Here is a 16,157-nt window from a genome sequence, read left to right as displayed (position 1 = left end):
GTCCAACTTCCTCTTTCATACCCTCTGCCTCGGGTCCAGCTGGCAGGTGAACCTGAAACCCATGCTGGTCAAGAATTCGGGAACTGACACTGAAACTGTCTGATAGGCAATAGCCTTTCACCTTAGGACCTTCCTAGCACAGCCGCGTGTCACCCCCTCCACCTGGGCAAGCATGGTAACTGTGAAGAAAAAGTAAAACAGACGATCTAGAGTCAGCACAGAGTCCTCAGTGGAAATCAAATCAGGGATTCCAACCTCAAGCCTCCAGCAGCCTCCCATGTAGGGGCATCTCAGCCTGGGCGCCAAGGTTTCCTGGTGCCATCCACCTGCTCCCCCAACTATTTGCTTATGCTCTGCCTTCTACCCAGAGCTCTGTCACCCTCAAGTCCCCATCATCCTTCAGGCACAACTAGCAGTGCCCAGGGTTTCGGTCCCAGGAGTCAGGAGCAGCAGGCATAGTGTGTGGGCCCTGGCTGTAGCCTGACAGGTGTTTCAATGCCCTTGTTTGGGGTGGCCCTCACCAGCTCCTTGTGAGACAGGAATTGCCTTCCCTCTTCTTGCCTGCTTCCCTCAGGTCTAAAGGGCCTTGCATATAGCATTAGAAAACACCCAGGGACCACTGCTGCTATTCCTATATGAGGAGACGTCTGAGACTCTGAGAACTCAAGAGACTCCTCTGAGGACATGCAGCCAGTGGGAGGCCTGACCTGAGCAATCTTTCCCCATGCTAGCCCTCCATGTTCTGGTTCTGGGTTTCCAATGGGAGTGAATCCTCAAGGACATGCAGAGAGCTCTTTGCGAAGGAGCCATCTGTGCACGGTGGGTGAGTTGAGTCTCGCACCAGATGGCCAGTGCTCTAACCTGGGTCTGCCATGTACTCTCCGTGTGATCTTGGACAAGTTTCCCGAGCCCTTTCCCGAGCCCTCTGTGCCCATTTCCTCCTTCCTGGCATGACTACCAAGATGAGCCATACCTGATACCTGCTGCCAAAATCAGATCAGAGCTTCTTGGGCCTCCGCTGAGCTGCTAGGGAGAGCCAACTGCCAATAGCCCATCTCAGAAGAGGCTATAATTTCCAGGGTGGCTGGTGTCATTGGTTATCCTCCTTTTAGGGGCGGCTGTGGGACACCCTGAGTGGACCCATTCTCTCTATCTTGCAAGCGTCTTGAGTCACAGAGTCCCACGCCACCATCTGCCTCTATTGAAAGTGACCCTGTGGAGCTCAGATTCCTTGGGGGAAGCATAAAGCAATGTCTACCCCTCCTCTGAGGTTCCAGCAAAAAACTTGAGGCATGGTGCTGCCTAAGTTCCCTCTAGTCCCCGATCCCAATGACTGGATCGGGGTTCCTTACAGAGCCTACTTACAGGGGCGTGGGCACCCCTGCCCCAATCTGCTGCATCTGAAACATGTTATTCCACTCAGAGCACGGCTTCCACATTGCTGTGTAGATGAAGCCTCCATTCTAATCACCCTCAGGCTCTACACGCACGGCCCCCATCCAAGGCTAACTTTGATCTGACTGGAAGCAGCTGAATGCTCCGGGGAGAACCTCAGCTTTACTCTGTCCCTCTCTGGGGGAGTGCACATGTCAATATAGGCTAGCGGGGATGACCTTTGTGGTGTGTCGGGGTGTGGCTGAACTCGCCCGAAAGGCCATTGCTTGGCTCAGAGGGCAGTCACTTATGACACCCCATGACAGAGCAAAAGTCAGGATTCCTGTGCGGGACTGAGGATCTCTAAGTAGTTGGATTAAGAGACAGCTAAGCCTTTCATGGACGTACAGGGAGCTACAGTGGGGGATCTGCTTGTCTGCGAGCTTCAGGGCTAGTTTGCAGAGATGCTGCTCGGCAGTGGGTGACAGATGGATGGGAGAACGTCTCCTCACAGTTGAGCCACAGCAGGAGCAAAGGCAGGGAGGAGGGAGGCCAGAGGACACTGAGTCTGACCCCACAGCCACCTTGACTTTGGCAGGACACCCAGGGCTGGGCCGACCCACCCTGAGCCATAGCTGCCAGGAAAACAGGTCAGAGAGGGCGGACCCTGGCAGGATGACGCTAGAGACCTCCTTGCTGGCTCCAGAAGGGTGGTGGGAGGGAGCTGGCTGCATTGCACCCTGCCCTTCCTGAATCTGTCACTCTGCCCTGAGGACCAGGCCACCCAACATGTTTGTAGGCCAGTCCCAGGACTACAGCATCACTGGTGGATGACAGCCCTGTCCCTGCTCAGCTGCCCTGACAAAGCCTGCCAGGAAGCAGGCCCAGCTTCATTCCCAGCTGAGGGTGAGGTAGACGGGCTCTGAGGCTCAGTTTCCCACTTGATTGGAACTTTTGCCTCCCTGGGTCCCTGAAAGCTGGATGGAGGATGTGTTTTCAACAGCTAAAGCCGAGAGGTCTGCTGCCAATTACTAATCTATTGTTGGGATTGATGAAGGGTGACTGCCAGCTTCAGGAGGAGGCAGAGATTTGAATGCCCAGTTCTGTGGAAAAACGGTTTGTCAAGCCTCAGTTTCCCCACCTGTTTGAGCTGGAGAGCCTTTGGGCTCTAGGGTAGCAAAGCCTTAAAAAAGAACCATCCCGGGGTTGGGGATTTAGCTCAGTGGTAGAGCGCTTGCCTAGGAAGCACAAGGCCCTGGGTTCGGTCCCCAGCTCCGGAAAAAAAAAAAAAAAAAAAAAAGAACCATCCCAGAGGAGGTTAGGACCACATGAGGTTTTCTTAGTAGCTGTAAGCAGCATCCTCAGAGACCAAGGCCAGGCCACTCCCTGGTCTCCAGAGGTCTCCTTGGCTGATCTCCCAGGAGTCCACTGGCTCAAGGCAGCCTTGAGGGCCTTCTTACTGCCCTACTCCCATGCACAAGCCCCATTACTTATGAGGTATCTTGCTGTCCATGCTGGATGCTGTGGCTTCAGGAGAACATGTCAGTGGAGGTCGGTGACTCACACATTGAGTGAATGCCACCAAGACGGGCAGAAAGGCAAAACATGAGGGTCAGGGCTCAGGGCCAGGGGTTCAGGGCTGTCCTAAGGAAGTGGCCTTTGGCTGGGCCTTTCAGGGATTCTTAGCTGGTTTCTGTGCCCTCAGGCTCCAGCGCAGCAAGTGTCATGGTGCTGTTGAGGGTAGGGCTGAGGCGAGTAAGGGCACACGGAAGGCAAGATGGAGAGACCCACAGTATCTCATCAGGCTCCAGGCTGTTCTCCGTGAAAAAAAAAAAAACAACAAAAAAACAAAAAAACTTGACTGTAGGAAGTGACAAACTCCAGATTCTTGGGAGTAAGGAAGAGTCGAGGGAAGTTTGATGTCCCACTGGTGGATAGCCAGCTTGGCTTCTGGGCCTGGTGGCTCAGCTATCTGCCTCTCCGCAACCTGAACAGCCTAAGGGTTGGGCTGGCACAAAGGCTTGCTGTGCTGTGTGATCTTGGCTCCCAGAAGCCTGAGAGTGGCAGTCTTATAGAGACCACAGAGGCTCAGACCTTACTCTGGGACCCAAAAGGACACACCTCAGGGCCTATGACAAGGTTCCCTTTTCATTTATGACTGAGTGCTGTGGTGCCAGTCATGCTGGCTACTGGCACCCTCTCTAATTATTGTGTCTGTCCCCACACCCTGCTGCTGCTGCATCTGACTGAATGGACTCATTAAAGCCCCATAAAAGGAAGCGACAGGGAGCTACATCACCAACAAGGGAGGAGCCCACCCTCCTCCAACAGGGGTGAGGACAGAGAGGCTGTGTCTACCGGAAAAGCCTGACAGGACTGCAGCCTGCCAGCACCTCAGGGAGGTGAATGAGAGACAGAGATGGGGAGAAATGGAGGTGGTGAGAAACACAGAAACAGGGACAGAGGCAGAAAGAGATGAGAGAGACACTTAGGAGGAGTTTGGGAGCATGTTACAGGGAGGGGTAAGCCTTATGGAACACCTTAAAGCAGCTTGCCCTAAACACCAGAGGCTCTGGGTCTGGGCCTGGTCAGCCCTGCCAAGGCTGGGCAGGTGGTGGGAGGCACCTCTTGGTTTACCTGTCCCTGTCCCGTTGGAAGCCCCCTGTATATCCTCCTCACAAGTAAATGCATACAGCTCTGCCTCACAGCATCCTTCCCTCTGTGTACACCTTCAGAACACAGCACTGCGGACACAGTATTGAGCGTCCTGCATACAACATGGGGAATGCAAGCATGGAGAGCTGAGCACCTCTGTTCGACTGCGCACACTTAGGTTACTATGACAAGGACATGGTGGGAAAGCAAGCACAGAGCCAGCACACAAGCAGCCATGACTCTGGTTCCTCAGGATGCTATCAGTCTAGGTCTAAAGTACCAGTGTGGCTGTGGAACATTCTAGATTTTCAGCATGGCTCCAGAGCTGATCTCTCCCACCCTCCATCACCCAGACATCATCAGAGAGCTGTTCCTTCATAGTCTACCCATGTCCCCGAGGAAGGTCAAACCTCCCAGAAGCATCCTTTTAGGCAGGGCTTCTGGGTCCAAAGGCACCTCAGGCCCTGTACTATGCTGTGGGCCCTCATTGCCCCTGGCATGCTGCTCAGTCTTAGTTTATATTGCAAACTGACCATTGATTCCCTGCAAATCTGGGGAGCCCAACAGGATGTAAAGTGCCTCACAGGGCAGTGGCAGGAGAGACGCCTATCGCCCACCCACTCTGGAAAGGACCTTCAGAGAAGACAGTACTGAACCCTTCCTCAGGCCTCACAGAGCCTGGGAGCTTCCTCGGAGTTCAGGGAAGACTGGAAAGGCCAGGGCTCAGACAGGATATTCTGCCCCAGGGAGAAGCCTGAGCCCCTTTCCTTTGGTATTGTTGTGAGGCTGATGGGCTGTGCCATTGCTCTGCTGTGATGTTTCCAGCAAGATGTTTCCGGGAATCCAACCAGCACTCTTTCTGTCTATCTTCCAGTTCCTCCTCCCCTGAGGTGGCTCTGTGAGATAAGAGAGGAGGCACCAGCCAAGGGCCTGAGCTCCCGGACCGAGACCCACAGCATCACCAGGGAGCTCACTGATGTCTCCAGCATCTGCAAATGGAGCCTGCCACAGGGCAGTGGGAAAGAGGCAAAGAAAGGGTTATCAGTTAAAGTCAGGAAAGATGCTCTGGAGTGTTCTGGTGCAGTACAGAGCTTACACATACAGTCACTCAGTGGGCATCTCAAAACACTAGAGGAAAATAAAAGGGGAGGAGTGAGGTGTCTGAGGAGCTGGAGTGAGGAGAGAGATGTCTGAGGAGCTAGGGGCCTCTCTGACTTGGACACACCCCATGTCCGTGGATGAAACAGTGTTCCTGTGCCTTTTAAGAATAAACAGTACTGGGGTTGGGGATTTAGCTCAGTGGTAGAGCGCTTGCCTAGCAAGCGCAAGGCCCTGGGTTTGGTCCCCAGCTCCGGGGAAAAAACAAAAAAAACAAAAAAACAAAAAAACAAAAAAAAAAGCAAAAAACTTCAAGCACATAGAATTTATTCAACACAAACCACATTTTGAAAAATAGCCGGATGTGGTTGTTCACACCTTTAATCCCAGCACTGTGGAGGCAGAGGCAGGTGGATCTCTATGAATTTCAGGCCATCAAGTTCTAAGATAGTTAGCACTATCTTTAAATGAGAGAGAGGGGGAGAAGGAGGGAGGGAGGGAGGGAGAGAGGGGGGTAGGGGAAGATAAGGAAAAGAAAAGAAAAAGGCAAGCAACCCTGTTTTCATATTTTGATGAGCTTCCATTTTTGTTAAGCCAAGAAAATACTCTCTCCTTACAAGCGCTGTCCTGAATAGGACATCTACAGCAAACAGTCAAGGTTCAGGGAACACTGTGGAGGAGGGGTAAAAGGGAAGGGAAGAGCTGGAGAGGGGAGGGGGTGGGCACCTACCCGAGATCAAGACAATGTTAGTGAATACTCCGGCAGGAAGGACTCGATAATGTTGGTGAGTTACCAACGTTTAAAAAAGAAAGAGAGAGAGAGAGAGAGAGAGAGAGAGAGAGAGAGAGAGAGAGAGAGAGAGGAGAGAGAGGAGAGAGAGGGTAGGGCACATAAAGTAGGAAGGGGACATGGTGGGGGTATCTGAGAGGGGTAAGGATGAACTGATCAAAATATATACATGCATAAATTATCAAAGATAAAAGTTTTCTATAAAAGAGTTGCACCACTGCTTTGTAAAAATGTAAGGAGAAAAGATAAAGAAGAAAAGAAGAAAATGACTCATTGTACCACAGCTGAAAGAGCCTCTGTTACCATGTTTGTGATTGTATCCTGTGCAGTGTTCTGGTGATTTACAGACCCACTTGTATCTTTCATTAAAAACCCGAGGATGGGTTTTCCCTGCTGTTGGATCCTTTGGAGACTCTGGCTGCACCTCTTTAAGAGATTGGACGTAGAGTGTGAATCCTTGTATATCCTGGGGTTTCCAGTTTCGCATCCTCTGTATCACTCTGGGGCACTTTTGCTAACTGTCCTGTGATGAAGCGTTCTTAAGGGAGCAGCTCAGAGCCCCACAGTTGAGTGAACTCTTGCTGTGTCTGTGATGCTGTGAAATGCCTTTTAACAGGTTACATGTTTTTGTGAAGGGTGTCTACAAATGCATTTTCCCAGCAAATAAGTGGATAGAGGCTGGGAAAATGGCTCCGTGAATAAAGCATCTGCTGTACAGCATCAGTGCGTGTATGTAGCATACGTACATGTGCATGCCCAAGGAGACCAGAAGGGGATGTCATATACTGACACTGGAGTTACGGGTAGTTGTGAGCAGCCTGGGGACCTCTGCAAGACCAGCCAGTGCCTATAATTTCCAAGTCACCTCTTCAACTCCAATTTAAGCCATTTAAAACATTATGTACATACGTATGTATGTATGTATGTATGTATGTATGTATGTATGTAGTTATGTATGTATGTATGTATGTATGTATCTGTCTGTCTGTCTGTTTATCTATCTACTTATCTATATCTTTGATCTCTTCATGTATCCACCAACCATCAATTCCTTCATCCACTTACATATTTACTAACCTGCCCACCTATTTACCAATTCATCCACTCTCACACACTAAACCATCTATCTGTCTATCTGTCTGTCTGTCTGTCTGTCTATTTGTCTATCTCTATCATCTATCTATCTATCTATCTATCTCTATCATCTATCTATCTATCTCTATCATCTATCTATCTCTATCATCTATCTATCTCTACCATCTATCTATCTATCTATCTATCTATCTATCTATCTATCTATCTATCTATTTCTCTCTGCTTATTTTAATGTGTGCATGTTTGTATTATGAAATTGTGAAAGAGTAAATCAAGATGTATTAAAAAGAGAAAGGGTTTTGGAAATGTTTTTTTTTTAAATAAACTCAGACCCTTCTCTGAGAAGCCCACACTTGTACTCTCAGATGACTCACTCTTTCCCTGAGTTCCTTTCTTTCTCCTTTTCCCAAACTTTAGCTCTGATTCATATCAAGCTTGTCCTAAAATTCTTTTCTTTGAGGAAGACAACAATCCCAGAATCACCCGAGTCAAAGTCCCTAAAAGATTAAGGGAACTTTTCCGTTGGCTGAAGGTGACAGTGAGGAGGTGTGTCCTCATCTTTGCTGCCCCACTGACAAGAGCACATGGTAGGTAAGACTCAGCCCTTGGGCTAGAACCATGCTCTAGGTTAGAACCAGGCCTTAAGTAAGAACCAGGCCCTCTCCTTGGAGTCTGGCCCTTCTTCATCCTTGAAGCTTGGAGCCTCCTACATGTGAGTGATGGTGTTTATAGGTGTCTCTGTGAAACAGGACACAGTAGGGCATGAGCTATTGGAAACAGTCTTGAGCAAAAAAAGAAAGAAGACTCCTGTTTGTGGTCATCCTGCTCAGGGTGTTGTGGCTGATGTCAGGAGCCACAGTCTGCCCCTCAGACAGATGTTAGCTGGGTGTGAGTGTGCTCAGCAGGTATGTGTGGACCAGTGCCAGTGGCTGAGTGGGCACTCAGTGACACAGCACTGTTTCATAGGACAATGACTTGAGGGCTCCTGTTCCCTGCTCTTTCTCCATCGGGCAGGACTGGAGACAGGTGGGCTGTCCTTCTGGGATGCTCTGAAGCCTGTGCTTTCCCCACCACAGCTGAGCTCCCATCTTTCCACCCACAAATCTATCCATACATCTGTCTGTATGTTCATCCATCCATCATCTACCCATCCACCCACAGATATAGCATCCATCCATTCATTATCCATCCATCTTCTATCCATCCATCCATTCACCATCAACAAATTCATCATGCATCCACAGATACACCCTACTGATCACAGATTCATGCTGTCACTAGAGAGCCTGGGGCACTCTTCTCCTTCCTCCAGCAAACGTCCTACCTGTCCCACACCGGAGTCCTCTCCCTCCTCCAGCCAATCTTAGTGTCTCTGCAGAATCCTATACCCTTCTCTCTGAATGGGTGGGAGTGAGAGATTCTGGGGGAAGCAGGATCAGATTAGAGTATTCTGTTTGTGGGAGTCACTGTGAGACCCCTGCATAGCCCTGTTCTCCACCTGGATGGTGAAGACCACAGCATCTACCCACGCCAGGCAAGCTCTGATCTCCAGGATGAGTCATGGCAAGGGGCAGCCCACCTGGCCTTACATATCTCCAGTAGTCACCAGGAAGCCCCCTACTTCCCTGGGAGATGAACCGTCATGATGGCAGATAGCAGTCCAGCCTTGGCTGTCCAAGAGAACAGAAGAACTTCGTTTCACAGCCTTGAACAATTTCAAACAGGTTGTTCCCTCTCTCCCTCCTCCAACCCTGACAGCGATTGTTTGTTTTGGGAGCCAAATTCAAAGGTGGATTCTTCCCAGCAGAGAATCCGTTATCTGTAGCAGCAGAAAGAAATGGAACGTGGGAAGGGCCGGGTGAGAACAGCTTGGGAGCCCAGATAAGGGCAGAACCATGCATCCTGAGCCAACTATGGAAGCCATCTTGGAGGGCAGGGCTGGTGGCATCAGGCTCGCCCTAGAGAAAATGATTTACTTTCCCAAACAAGCTGGGTTACTGTGGTACAACAGCAGCCAGATGCCGGAAGATGCTTTGATGGGCTGCCACGGTGCAGCTTTGCTTCTAAAATCACTCTTGGAGCTTGGCAAATGAGGGACTTTTTTTTTTTTAAATCACCCTAGTGTTCATCTGTCCTTGAAAGTATTCACATTAAAAATGCTATTGAAGACAGAACAGAAAACAGAAAAAAGGTGAAGACCTGACAAAAGTTAGCTGTAATTCCTTCATCTGGAAACAGTCTATTTTGTGTGTATCTTTTAGAGGCTGCTGGAAGAGAGACCACCCCTGTGCGATGAACATTCAGGTAGTCTCCAGTCTTCCTTTGTTACAGACACGGAGCTCATGTCAGTTGCGTACAGGGGTGCTGACCGATCGGATGACTTTGTGAACATGGGATTTCCGAGACAGTTTTTCCTATTACGGTGAAAACACGGTAATGACTATCATTGTACATATTTGTAGCATATTAAGTCAAGCCAATCTTGCCAGCCGAATACCTCTGGGCCTGCGTGAGGCAGTTTTCAGTCACAGACTTCTCTAGACTCTCTGGGTCAAAAGATTTGGTAGGCTTCTTCTTCCGCAAACCCTTCATCTCTTCCCATTGCTTGGCTTACATATGCCTAGGAAGGGGAATCTCCCTTCTGCTTCTGCCTCTGGGAAATGTGCCCTTCGAATCAAATAAAGCATGTGCTCAACCCAGGCAGTAGTGGTACACACCTTTATTCCCACACTTAGAAGGCAGAGGCAGGAGGATCTCTGTGAGTTCAAGGTCAGCCTAGTTCCAGGACAGCCAAGGTTACATAGAGAGCCATGTCTCAAAAAAAACCAAAACCAAAACTACAACTGAGAGAGAGAGAGAGAGAGAGAGAGAGAGAGAGAGAGAGAGAGAGCGCAACCTGTGCCCCTGATCTTTATTGCTGACACTAGTTACTGACTCGGACCAAATCCAGACCCTGTACACCTGAGGCCAGCTCCACATGCCCTGCCCCTTCACAGTCTGTCACACAGAATACCTGTTAGTGGCCCTACTTACTAAATCACAGTTGGTCTCTTGGGGCTCCAGTGTGGCTTGCTTGCCTGGCCTTTCTCCGCCACTCTGGTCAGGGATCAGACATTCCTGTGCTCCCTCCTCTGTCCCAGCCCTTCACTCAATACTCACTTGTTGCTTTGTCCTTCCCCTGCCCCCACCCCTGCCACCACCAGTGGCAGGCTTGAGGCTTCAGTGCTATCTCTGTACCAGAGAGGAGCCCTTTCCTGACACACATAAGATCAGAGTTTGAGCCCCAACACCAAACAGACTAACAAAACCACAAACTCTATCTTTATTGCCTAAGTACTTGGTGCCTAAGGTTCTGACCGAACCAGCCTAAGAATGAACCTCTATAGGTAGCAGGTCCTTTGTTTACTCTACAAGAAATGGTCACTAGGTGGGTACCCTGAGCTGCTATTACTGAATACCAAGGACAGAGGATGGGCAAGCCAGGACAGGCCAGGTCTAGCCCAAGCCCTTTGTAATGAGAATAGGTAGAATTACTGTCTCCATGGAGATGGGCAGGGCAAGAGCTGGACAGAGGGGAGAGGGAGAGTAGTGGAGAATGTAGATGGGGCTGTCCACCCCAGGAGGCACTTCCGTTGAGGCAGCCTCCTTGCATGCAGGCTGGCAGAGTTCCAGGCCCAGTGAGTAGCAGGCACAGGGATTCTGAGGTCCTGCACACCACCCTGACGTGGTTGCTCAGACCTCACTCGTGGTACAGTGTTGTGTCAGGCCTAGGATTGGCATCAGCTCCAGAAATCTGCCCTGCCTCTGACCTGATTGTATGGTTAAAAACCCATTATAGGCAAGGATTCCTGCTGCATGGGGACTCGATCTCATTCCTGTTCCTGTCTCTGATCTCATCAGTTAAGCAATTGGTCACTGAGTGGTTAGTCTTGGTCAGATTAACTTCTGACAGGTGGCCAGTTGTGGCCATGGCTTTCTCTGAGCCTGGTATTATACTAGACCCTGGGGAAGTGGACCTCTATAGGTCCTTCTTCTTCTCTTGAGGCCTTCTTCTTGCAGAAATGTCCTACCTTTGATACTGTGATTTGATATTGTGGTTTACAAATGTGTCAAACTGCAATGGTGGCTCTCCTGGATGCAAACAGCCCCAGGGCTCAGGTTGGGCACACATAGGAGAGCCTAGAGATAAAACAGAAAATACACATAGGGAAAACCAACAGGGCAAGATGACAGAGTGAGAGGCCTTCAGCTGTGAATGCCCACTAAGCAGGAAACAGGGCAACTTCAGCTTAGTCTTGAAGAAGGATGAGGTTGTCCCATAAGGGACAGACGGTCCTTCGCAAAGGCCCTGAACCTTTAGTGTATTGGAGCTCAGTGAGAAGCCTGCTTTCTCTGCTTGTTGAAAATGCCTTTTGCCTGTAACCAATTGACCCTAATTTGAAGGGGTTGCCAACAGAGAGGTGGCTCCATCTCTGGCCACACACAGTGCTTATGTCTTCCTGGAAACCAGCTCTGTGCAGCTGGCACGGCCTCCTCCCCAGGCAGGCTCTGAGCAGCGGGCTGCTGTGTGGTAAGGAGAACAAGGCTACATTATGAGAGTTTCACAGGCTGGCTATGGACAAACAGAAGGCCTGAGTGTGCCCAGGGACAGCAGCCTGCTTAGAATAGATCACTGAGCTTGGCTGGGGTGGGGGGAGGGAGATGGGGGGGAGGAGCAGGAGAGTAGCCAACAAGAACCAGGTCTTTATGAAGGGGAGGCAGCTTGGCATGAACAGAGAGTGTGCACACCTGCCATCTATCTGCAGCCGTTGACAGGCCTCTGGCTCTGGGTGGCACCACAGGCACGCACACATGTAGCATGCAAACTTTACAGGTAGACTGCTGGGTGACGCAGCTCCCAGCTTCCTCCCTGCTGCCTCCCACTCCAGGACACAGACAAACAAAACCAGTGGGTATTGAGAGCAGCCCGGGAGGTTCTGTGCACAGCTCGTGAAGTGGGCAGCTCCTCCATGAGCCTCGGAGGTGGGCTTTGGCAGACCCTCTGACAGAGTTGCTGCTGATCGGAGAACATCGGTCACGTGGTCAATTTCATAGCTGATAAGTGACAGATGAGTCACGGAGCCTACCTAGACCTGCTTGAGCGCAGGCCTGGTCCACACTGTGATGTGCGTGGTCCGCTTCTCTCTCTGAAGTATGGCTGTGTTCTTTATCACTTTGGCTACGGAGACAATCACTGAAGGTCGCGCCGCCAAAGAGCTGTGTATGAAGATTCCAGCGTTCAGAGGGGATGGCTAGCCTCCCTCTGTGTTGGAGGTCTACTGGGCTGGAAAAGCGGAGCTTTGATCAGTCCTCACTGCAATGACCAGGATGTCCACCAGGGGTCTCACCTCCCCCAGCTTCTCCCTATTGCCCTTCCTAGGAGCTGGTTGGGGCTTCCTCAGAGAGCACAGTCCTCTAGCATCTCCACGGACTGTGAAGAGGGACTAGCAGTAGCTGGTCATTAAAACTGACCCAGGGGGCTGGGGATTTAGCTCAGTGGTAGAGCGCTTACCTAGGAAGCGCAAGGCCCTGGGTTCGGTCCCCAGCTCCGAAAAAAAGAACCAAAAAAAAAAAAAAAAAAAAAAAAAAAAAAAAAACCAAAAAAAACCTGACCCAGTTTCAGCTATACAGGAAGAGGACAGTGAGAGAAAGGACCTCTTAGCCCAGCACAGGGTGGGGCTCAGCATGCCCTCAGGAGACTTTGAACTCATAGATTCTCCCTCATTGTTTCCAGAGGAGGAAACAGAGGTCCAGGGAGCTGAACCTCTTAAGACCTCGTTGCTGAGCAACGCTACACCACACTGACCCTTGGTGGCCATAGGTAGCATGCCTGGCCTCCTAAGGCATTAATGTAGCCAGACACTCCTGGGCTAGTGGATAATCCACAGCCTTGGCAGAGTCCTGGGTGGTGTCTGCCATTGGTGCTAGTGAGAAGTGAGGTCTGCACCAGATAAGCTCTGTGACTCCTCACCTGGTTCTCTCCTTCAGGGACTTTACAAACAAGAGAGGCAGAGCGACCTGAACACAGATGCTTTGCACCCACCCCTACTTGACCACTGCTGCTTTTTCTTTCCTCTTTTCTGTTGTAGTAAACGTCCAACCCCAATAAGCCTCTACAAAAACACACAACTCGGTTCTTATAAGTTATATGTCTAGATTGGGCAGATTGACCACTACACTAATCTATTCCCCAGCTAGGAGATCCCTTGTTACTTGTGGCTTTCCCAGGCCATGTGGTTTTGCTCCATCTTTCTTCCATTTCTTTTTCTTCTCTGTCATCCCCTACTCTTCTTCTTCTTTTTTTTTTAAGATTTATTTATTTATATGTAAGTTCACTGTAGCTGTCTTCATCCACACCTGAAGAGGGCATCAGATCCCGTTACAGATGGTTGTGAGACACCATGTGGTTGCTGGGAATTGAACTCAGGACCTCTGGAAGAGCAGTCGGTGCTCTTATCCACTGAGCCATCTCTCCAGCCCCTCCTCTACTCTTCTTAAAACCTCCAGCCCCACCTTTCCCTTCCACTGCCCAATCACAGGCTCCAGCCTTTATTTGACCAGTTTGAATGGGGAGAGAAGAGGAAGATGAGAAAGAGGATGAAGAGGAGGAGGAGGAGGGGGAGGAGGAGGAGGAGGAGGAGGGAGAAGAGGAGGAGGAAGAGGAGGGAGGAGAAGAGGAGGAAGAAGAGGAGGAAGAGGAAGAGATCTAATGGAGAGGCAGGATATTACTCTTGTGACCACCTCAGGGCCCTTCAATGTGCTTATTCTTGGGCTCTGATCCCTGTCATGTTCTGCATGCCTTTGGTCCCTGCTTGGGGCTCAGTATAGGTGACACCACTTGCCAATGGCTCTGTCCACCCTGAACCACCCTAGAGTAACACTGGGTACTTTGCTCCTGCCGAATAAGATGTCTCCTTCTGTAGGCCTTTATAGAGACAGGCTCTTGAGCTCAGCCACCTTCTGATGGCCTGGTGGACTGGACTTGGGCAAAGTCACTTCTAGCCTGCCTTCAGCCTGTTGGGGCTTTCTCAGCCCTGGCAACCACAAGAGCTAGTTCACCCAATAACCCCTTCTCATAGAGCCGTGTGCACGTCCTCTTGGTCAGCCTTCCTGGAGAAGCCTGAGTGATACAGTGTGGCAGAGAGGTGGAGCAGGAGAACTGGGGTGGCAGGAGGGATAAGACAGATACTGGTTCCTTTAAGGAACTCACACATCAGGCTGGACAAGACAAGGCTACAATCCAAGGACACAAAGGAGGAGGTTAGAAGGAGAGGCCTCCAAAGTCGAGGCCAGGATACACGCTGAGGACCAAGCGTCTCAGAGGTACCAGGCACCCTCTCCACCTCCCTGTCAGCTGCCATCTCGTCCCCATTGTCCCCTTCCATTCATTCCAGGTACATTGATAGTGCCTGCTCTGATCATTGGCTTAGCCCTAGGTGCCACTCGTTCAGAATGAACAAAGGGAACAAAATTCAAGACCTTCCCTTAACCAGGAGACAAGGAATAAGTAAGTAAATGGCCCTGCTTCTCTTGGAGGAAGGTCAGGGCTATGAGGACAGTACAGGGTGGGGAGCACGGCGATCGTGGTGCTTACCGTATGGTCCCAAATGTTTTTCACGCAGCCTCTGCCTCTCTCCACTCACCACGCCACGCAAGAGGAACAGACACTGTGCCTTGGCTTCCGCTTATTCTGTGTTTGTGCTCTGTGTGCCTGTCACGGAGGTCCAGAGTGATTGAATTCCCTCTGCAAATCTTGGAGTTTCATTTCCTTAAGGCCATGGCGAGAGGCGCTGTTTTCACGTCTTCCCTGAGCCTGTAGCGACCCCTGCTGGGAAGAAGCTATCCTGCAGCCAGATGGTCCACAGATGACTTATTTACATAACCACCGTCTCATCTTGTCCCCACCTCATCCCCCAACCCCCAGCTGGCTTCACGCCACGGGAAGAATCCCCTCCCCCTTTGATGGATGAAGTGCCTAAAAGAATGCTCTCACTCCCGACTGATGGGACTGATGGTTTAAGCCACTTTGGAAAAAGTTCTCTACAGCATCTTAGCATGTTTAAGGTCTTAGAAAAGGTTAATTCCACACGTACCCAGCCCTTATGTCCGGGCCCTACCTATGTCTGGTGTTCCTACAAAGCTCATATTGTTTCCCTAGGAGTGCTTGTGCTGTGTTTGCCTGGTGTAGTCTTGGAGCCATGGTTTGGACTAAGTTGGCATTCAATCTCAGCTATTAGTCAGCCGTGTTCTTGAGCTAGAAACCGCATATTATCCGTGTTCTTGGCTTGCCCATAGTATTGGTTTTCTAGCAAGAATATGACTTCATTTACTTTTCTATTTTGAGAGAGTACCCAGCTATCATATAGCTCGCTCACTGGGTCAGTCTGACTGCTAGTCATTTGACGGACATCTGAATGTTTCTGGACTCTGCTGAGAGTCCAGGCAAGCCAAGCAGGACCTGGGGAGCATCTTTAGTCATGCCTACAGGTGATGAGGCAGGCTAGTTGGATAATACCACAGCTGCTATTACGCAGGACTTCCTGGGTTGCTTCCAGGTCAGGATCAAACAGAAAGTAGGTAAGAAGGTTGTTGCAAATTTGTGGGGATGGAGAATGAGTCCTATGGGAACCGTCAGTGCACCCGACAAATTTCTAGTTTTATTCCATTTATTTCCAAATCTATTAATGAGAGCATTGGGTAAAGGCTGATGCGTTTGACTCAAGGGTTTTTAGGGAGGTTGGGGTGGGAGTGGTACATGTATGTGTGTGTATGTGTGTGTATGTGCATGTGTGTGTGTGTGTGTGTGTGTGTGTGTGTGTGTGTGTGTGTGTGTGTGTATGTCTATGCACAGAGAAGACAGAAGACAGCCTTTGGTGCCATTCCTCAAGAGACACTGTCCACCTTGGTTTTGTTTCTTTTGAAATAGAGTCTCTCATAGTGCACCCAATAGGCTAGGCTGGCTGGCCAGCAAGCCCCAGGAATCCTCCTGCCTCTGCCTTTCTGATACTGGGATGACAAGTGCACACCATCAGACCCGGGTTTTCTTCTGTGGAATCAAACTCAGGTCCTCGTGTGCACAGCTCAAGCACTTGACAAACACAGCCAT

The 16,157-nt window shown here is 50.2% G+C and overlaps 1 long non-coding RNA gene across 1 annotated transcript; it reads right to left on the bottom strand.

Annotated features, from left to right (window-relative positions):
* Positions 1-9,716: 9,716 nt before the first annotated feature.
* Positions 9,717-14,871, bottom strand: LOC103693769 (uncharacterized). The gene is made up of 2 exons (XR_595849.4): positions 14,646-14,871; positions 9,717-12,335 (listed from the first exon to the last, which is right to left on the bottom strand). It is a non-coding gene; the product is annotated as an uncharacterized LOC103693769 (long non-coding RNA).
* Between the last annotated feature and the right edge of the window lie 1,286 nt (positions 14,872-16,157).

This window comes from Rattus norvegicus, chromosome 14 (genome assembly GCF_036323735.1).
Source record: "Rattus norvegicus strain BN/NHsdMcwi chromosome 14, GRCr8, whole genome shotgun sequence".
In the NCBI taxonomy this organism is placed as follows: Eukaryota; Metazoa; Chordata; class Mammalia; order Rodentia; family Muridae; genus Rattus; species Rattus norvegicus.
The sequence above is the reverse complement of the archived record's forward strand: the minus strand, read 5'-3'. Positions and strand labels throughout refer to the sequence as shown.